Source organism: Pistacia vera, unplaced genomic scaffold (assembly GCF_008641045.1).
Source record: "Pistacia vera cultivar Batoury unplaced genomic scaffold, PisVer_v2 Contig360, whole genome shotgun sequence".
In the NCBI taxonomy this organism is placed as follows: domain Eukaryota; kingdom Viridiplantae; phylum Streptophyta; class Magnoliopsida; order Sapindales; family Anacardiaceae; genus Pistacia; species Pistacia vera.
Genome location: NW_022196180.1, coordinates 126,638 through 133,054, shown reverse-complemented (window position 1 = coordinate 133,054; position 6,417 = coordinate 126,638). Strand labels below are relative to the sequence as shown.

Below are 6,417 nucleotides of genomic sequence, written 5' to 3'. Positions count from 1 at the left end.
TTAATAAAGGGATAGTAAAGTTGCCTTGATTTTCTTGGTGAAATTCCTCTCATTCTTTTCTTCATGTACCTATGGATCTTCTCCTTCCTCTGCTCAACTGATAACTTGCCTACTTTAAATGTTGAATCCTCAAACTTGATAGCTCCGATGCTACAGCAGTCGAACTGCTCGCCCCTCCCACCGTGTTGACTGTCTCCACTTAAAGCCTTCTAACAAAAACCAGTAACATTAATATTACTTTTACTTCCTGTTTTGCACTACTTAGGTACTTTATGTTTTTTAGTACCTGTAAATCTCCAGGGTTAAAAACGCGCTGCAGAGAATCGGGACAGTAAATTCCGCCGTTTTCACCCTGATAGTCTAATTCCTGAAGTTGCAAGTCGGAACCTCGAAGAATGCCGCCGGAAAAAATCCCACCGCTATCGGTGGTAATGCGGCGCTCATGGTTCCAGTAGGCATGTATGTTGTCATTGCAGCAGCGCCGAGAAAGAGCAGGAAGGAGAAGAAGGGTTCAAAGGGACATAAGAAGGTACGGAGGAAAGGCAATCTTCTTCAAAAACTGATGGCATGGTGATGATGAGGCCCCAAAAGACTTGGCGCGACGGGTTCGACAGGGTACTGTGATGAAAGTCCTCTACGTTTACATTGGACATTGGGATTTGATGAGGCTGCATCGAAGAGAAGTCGAATTGATAAGTTCTGTAGGAGAAAATGGATTGACAGAAAAGGAAGGGAGGGGGAGAAGTCTATGGAGGCTGAGATGTCATTGTCATTCATCTTGAGAGTCAAAGATTATTGAGAGATTGTTGCTGCTGTTGTGTGGTGGTGTTGTTAGTGGTGGTGTCGTCGCGGTGGTGGCCGGCGTGGTTGTGTTAGTATAGCATTGGTGTTGTCCTGGTAGCTGTTATTAAACTTGTCGACATCTGTGGGCAAGGAGGTGGGATTTTGGTATAAGATGAGTTTTCTTCATAACAACAGTTTGAAGAGGAAGCAACCTCAGAATTCTGAAGAGCTTCCGAAAATAATTCAGGATCACAGAAGTCAAAAAACTGAGCACTAAACGGACACGAAATGTCATCCTGTAAAATCAAAAAGTCAAAACAATGTTGTTGATGATCATAAAACATATAATTAAGTTAAACAATATTTACATAAATGATATATCATGAACATGACCTTCACTTAGCCATACAAGAAACATTATTCTTCTTCATAATTTCGAAGATGGGTTTGAATCTGATTCTTATATTATCGACAAGCAACATCGATCGTAAAGACCATCATTTGATTAAAAATATTCTGCAAATCGCCTTTGAATGGGGCACACCTAGTTTGATGTGCTATCAACTGCTAATTTCCTTTTCTTTATCAATCTCTTTTTCTTTTTTTATGCATGAAAGCGAATTTAATGAAAAACGAAGCAAAGTTCATGGTGCGGTTGCAGAGCACCAATCTTGAGCCTACATTTGATGAAAAAAACAACAAGTTCTGGGAAAGAGGATAATCCAATCGAGGAAATTTTTGCGAAAAGTAGAAAAAGATGTTTTCTTTGTGCACCATGTGACATGTGTGGATTAATGCAATTTAATTTAAGAATAATATAAAAGACATTAACGAACAAGGAAGTTCATGGTATGTTATTTGTGTTCAATATATAGAAATAGGCTGAATTTGAACAAACAATTGGAATTGAAAGCCGCAAAATTAATTAAAGAAAATTGCATTATGCCATCACGGGAGGTGCTATTCTTTAATTTAATTAGGCTCTTTTTGTTCCTATCACCATGAAGCTAAAGTGAAAAAAAAAAAAAAAAAAAAAAAAAAAAAAAAAAAAAAAAAAAAATCACAATTAGAAAGCTTAAACACGAAGCACAAAAAGTCATGATATTCCATAATGATCAAAAAGCAAAGAAAGAAAGAAAAAAAAAAAATTGAGGATTGGATCTTATATTATTGCTTTGCGGAGATGGTGGCTTCAGAAAATGACAGTTTGGTTCTTTCTATTGTTTTGCTTACATAATAAACCTCATTGAAATGGTTAAAAATAATGATAAATAAATCGAATTAACCCATTTTGGTCGTGCAAATTCTTCACAAGTCAAGCAAACCAAAAATAAGGCATGATTTTTGCAATCTAAAGGTTTGATTTTGAAACAATGTCTAAAAAGAATTCATTTAATAAAGGCAAAAGAAGGTACGGTGACATTAAATATCCACCGAAAACGACATCACTCAAAGAAAAAAAAATCCGAAAACGATTTTCAATGTTCAAATTCATGTATCTCTGTTTACAATAAAAATTTATATAAACTATTTAACATGCATTATAATCTGGAAAAAAAAAAAAACCAAACACAGCCATAAATTCTCATACAAATATAATCTAAAAACGTTTCGAATAAACAGGTTTCGGAATCAAGAGAATTACAATACGAAGCTGCTCCTGCTGATGAAACGTCTTCTGCACATCGTGGTTCTTTCTGAACCGGAAACTAATTCAAATACGAGCTTAGAGATGATCTCCCAATGTAATAATTAACTAATAAAATAATACTAATTAATAAGTAATAATTAATGTGTGGACAAAGCAACGACAAGAAGTGATGTTGTCGTTGTAAGTTTGGATGTAAGAGTAAAAGAAAAGAAAACACAACTCCATTAAAGACACAGAGGAGAGCAGAGGTGTTTGGTTTCAGAGAAGTTTTGTGTTAATATATTTCGGAGAGGGAAAAACGTTTGAAGGTAGCTAGGAAAATGGAGGGTATGGGTTGTCTGAAGTTAGTTAATATAGCGGTTGTAATAAGCTGTCCGTACGGGGGATTGGCGCCAGCGTGGTACGTGGGCTTGTGTCAACGCGACAGTCACGGGCAGCCGATCGTTTCCCTTTGAACTTGCGTGGCATGCGTTTTTTTATCTCTTCACTAAGCCTACGTACACGGCCGGGATGTGACACGTGGTTTTTATGATGTGGCAAGGGTAGTGATCTGTCCCTCCGTTCACCGCGGCTGGACTTTTACTGTACGGGAGTTTGTTCATGTTGTGGCCCGAATCCGATTTGACCAGAATTTGAGTTGACCAAGCCTTTTGAAAGACCCCTTTACTAGTGAAGGTCCAATTTTAACTGTCTTAAAATAGAGAAATTGAAATTAATACTAAATTAGTACTATGGTACGGCTGAGTTTGAAATATTTTCTTGAAATAAATGAAATAATAATATTAATATATATATATATATATATATATATTATATATATTGTTTTAATGATAAAATGCAGTTTATACTTAAAGATTATTAGGTGTTTATTATGATCCTAGATATAACAAAAAATAGTAAAAAAAAATGATTTTTTTTTTTTAAATATTCTCAAATTTTGAACTAATTACTAATATAAGTATTTTATATATACTTTCTAATAAATACAGATTTACAGAAGTAACAGAATTATAAATTAGTAAAAGACTAGGACAATGCGAATTTTTTGTTTTTGTTTTGGTTATTATCGTAAGATTCCTACGATATTGTTATAATAGTTTTGAAATAGTTATTAATAATTAATTAGTTTTAACAATTTTATGGGTTATGGGATGACTAATTTTTGGTGCGTCACAGCAGAAATAAAAATTTATTAGGAAACCATTTGGAATATAAACAGTGCATGTGCATTGAACTGATTTTGAAGTTTGATAAGTGATCAGAATTATAATGTTATTTTTATATATATATATAATAATTATATATTATATATATATAAAGAGAGAGAGAGCAAAAAGACATATTCCCCTTATTGCAGAATTCTAAGTTGATATCCTTTTAGTAGAATTCTAAGTGATACCCTTGATTGCATATTTTTAATTCTTCACCTTTAAAGTAACCGTTTCTTTTTTTTTAATAGATTCCCAACTTTTTACTGTAGCGTGACGCACGAAACATACTAAAGTGCAATTCTTTGACAAAACGGGCTCATGTAGCAACATCCAAGTCGACGGTTTTTAGCTTTTTTCGACCGATTCCAAAGTCTAAAATCACATCTGTACATGTTGGACCCCACAATCTCCTTTGCAAAACCCATACTCATTGCAGAACTCACTCACCGTTTCTGACCACCTCTAATGATGAGAATCTAGAATAAATGCAACCATGGATATCAACTTGGGATTTCACTAAACCTCATGTAGGAATATGTTGTTTACTCTTTATATATATTACCAGCAGATGAAGAAGAATAATTGAGTTTAGAATTTACCTTGTATTGGATAAGAATGAAGTTATATCATCTACAGCTAATTCTTTATGATGTTAATAACTCAGCACATTAGTTTGAAAATATGCTTTGGGAAAAAAGTGGTGGATGTTAATGTCTTGGTCATGTACCCTTTTCGCAAGTGATATCGATGTCGGTCTCACTGTTGTCGTCTTGGATTCGAAATTGTTAAAATGGTCAATATTCTTGTTATCTACGCCATATATTCTCAAATATCAATACTAGTCTTGTTTAGTCATTTTTTTTTCTTTTTCTGATAAATTAAAATACTTAATTGGTTATATTAATTGTCAAACTCAACAAAATTTATGAATTATCTTTAGGTGGTCAAGCAAGTTCGATAAGTACTCTAGGATATTATTCAAGAGAACTAAATTTAAATCTCTCTTCGAGTGTAATTGAGGTACATGTAAGTTGACCCGAACACCTCATCTAAAAAAAAAAAAGACAAAATTTGTGCGATTTATCTTGATTAGTGATTTTTATATTATTAGTAAAAGTTTTTATAGAATGTAATAAAGAATACTTCAAGACGGCTATCCCTGTCACTTCTTTACACATTTAATTTAAATTAAAAAAAAAAAAAAACAAAAAAAAAAAAAAAAAAAAATGCTACGTTACATTAAAGGTTTAAAATGAAATAAAATATTTATCTAAAATTATTTGGGACAATGATTTATGTTTTAGAGTTGTTACGACACTTTTTAACTTGTGGGTGTATAATAATTCGTTAGCATGAACATCTTCTTGTTGAAACTAAAATATTTCTAGTTTTTCAATCATGTTTAGAGCTTTATGGCACGAAACTTTTTGTATTTCTATACTATTAGCCTCAAGATTATTTCCTATCTCTTCTTATCTAATTGTAGCAATGATTTCTTCTTCAGTTAAAACATATACGAGTTGTTGCTTATTTAGATGATCGAGGAAGACATTAATATGCATTTGATTAGTGTAGTGAAGTTGTCGAATCTGATCACTTAATTCTGCAATGAGTCTTTTATTCTCCACATCCACTTCATTTGTAACTTGCAATTCATCGACACCAAGGGTCCTAATTTTGCAGTGCTTAAAACAATTGACAATTGTCTGTGGCTTCACATCAATTGATCATGTAGGAACTGCATTTACAATTTTATTAAGGATGCTTTTCTTTTCTGGTTCCAATATATGATCTTCTATCCGCTTAAAAAATAGACGATTAAAACGTTGACTATAATAACCTTTGAAATTTCTAATGATGCCTGTATCACACAGCTGAATTTTGAAAGTGCTAGCTAGTGGTAGGAATAGAACAGTTGTGTGATACTAATACTAATACCAATACTATTAAAACAATTAATTGAAACCTAATACACACTATATTAAAACATGAATTATAAAATAAAGAATCAAAATATTAATTCTTGTAATTATACCTCTATTAAGTTATAACCTCTTTATACTAATAAATTAGTTTGATCCTACCATTATGATTATAGAGAGAACCTCCTTATAGTAATAAATTAGTTTGATCCTACCATTATGATTATAGAGAATTTTTACTGAATATATATATAGTTTGATGCTTGTAATGAAAAGAATAGAATAAGATGATCAAAGAAATTGGTAAAGCTCAATTCAACTTGTTGAACTTGAAAGAATGGAAAGGTGCGAATACCAAGTTGATCAAATAATGCAAGTGAGACTACAATCAGAATATTTTTCTAACCAAAATGACTTTCTCTAAGTCAATTCCAAGACTCCATGCAACAATTAGGTATGTGTCTATTTTATATATTCTCCTAAACAAATTTGACTTCATCCAAATATTTTTTTACATGCAAAACACAAGTCACATGACCAAACTAAAGACTTTGAATTCATCAAACAAACAAAACCCAGATGGGTTTTGAGTTTCATGTTTCTAGAGAGAACCCAGACCCACCTAACCTGTTTTTTTTTAACTCATTGAGGATTAAGATCAAATAAGTGGGTTGGTTTTGATGGTCTCAAGGCAAAATTCTGTGGATGCAATCATGTGATTGCACTTGTGACTTCAAATGGAACTTCCACTAAAAGCATTTTGGGTGTTTTGATCAGACAAACCAAAACCAATCCTTCAATTAATTCCACTATCTTAATCTTCTCATGTGCACCTAAAGGTTTCACACGT

The 6,417-nt window shown here is 32.7% G+C and overlaps 1 pseudogene; it reads right to left on the bottom strand.

The window, feature by feature from the left end:
• Positions 1-5,389, bottom strand: LOC116139994 (annotated as a pseudogene).
• Positions 5,390-6,417: the final 1,028 nt, after the last annotated feature.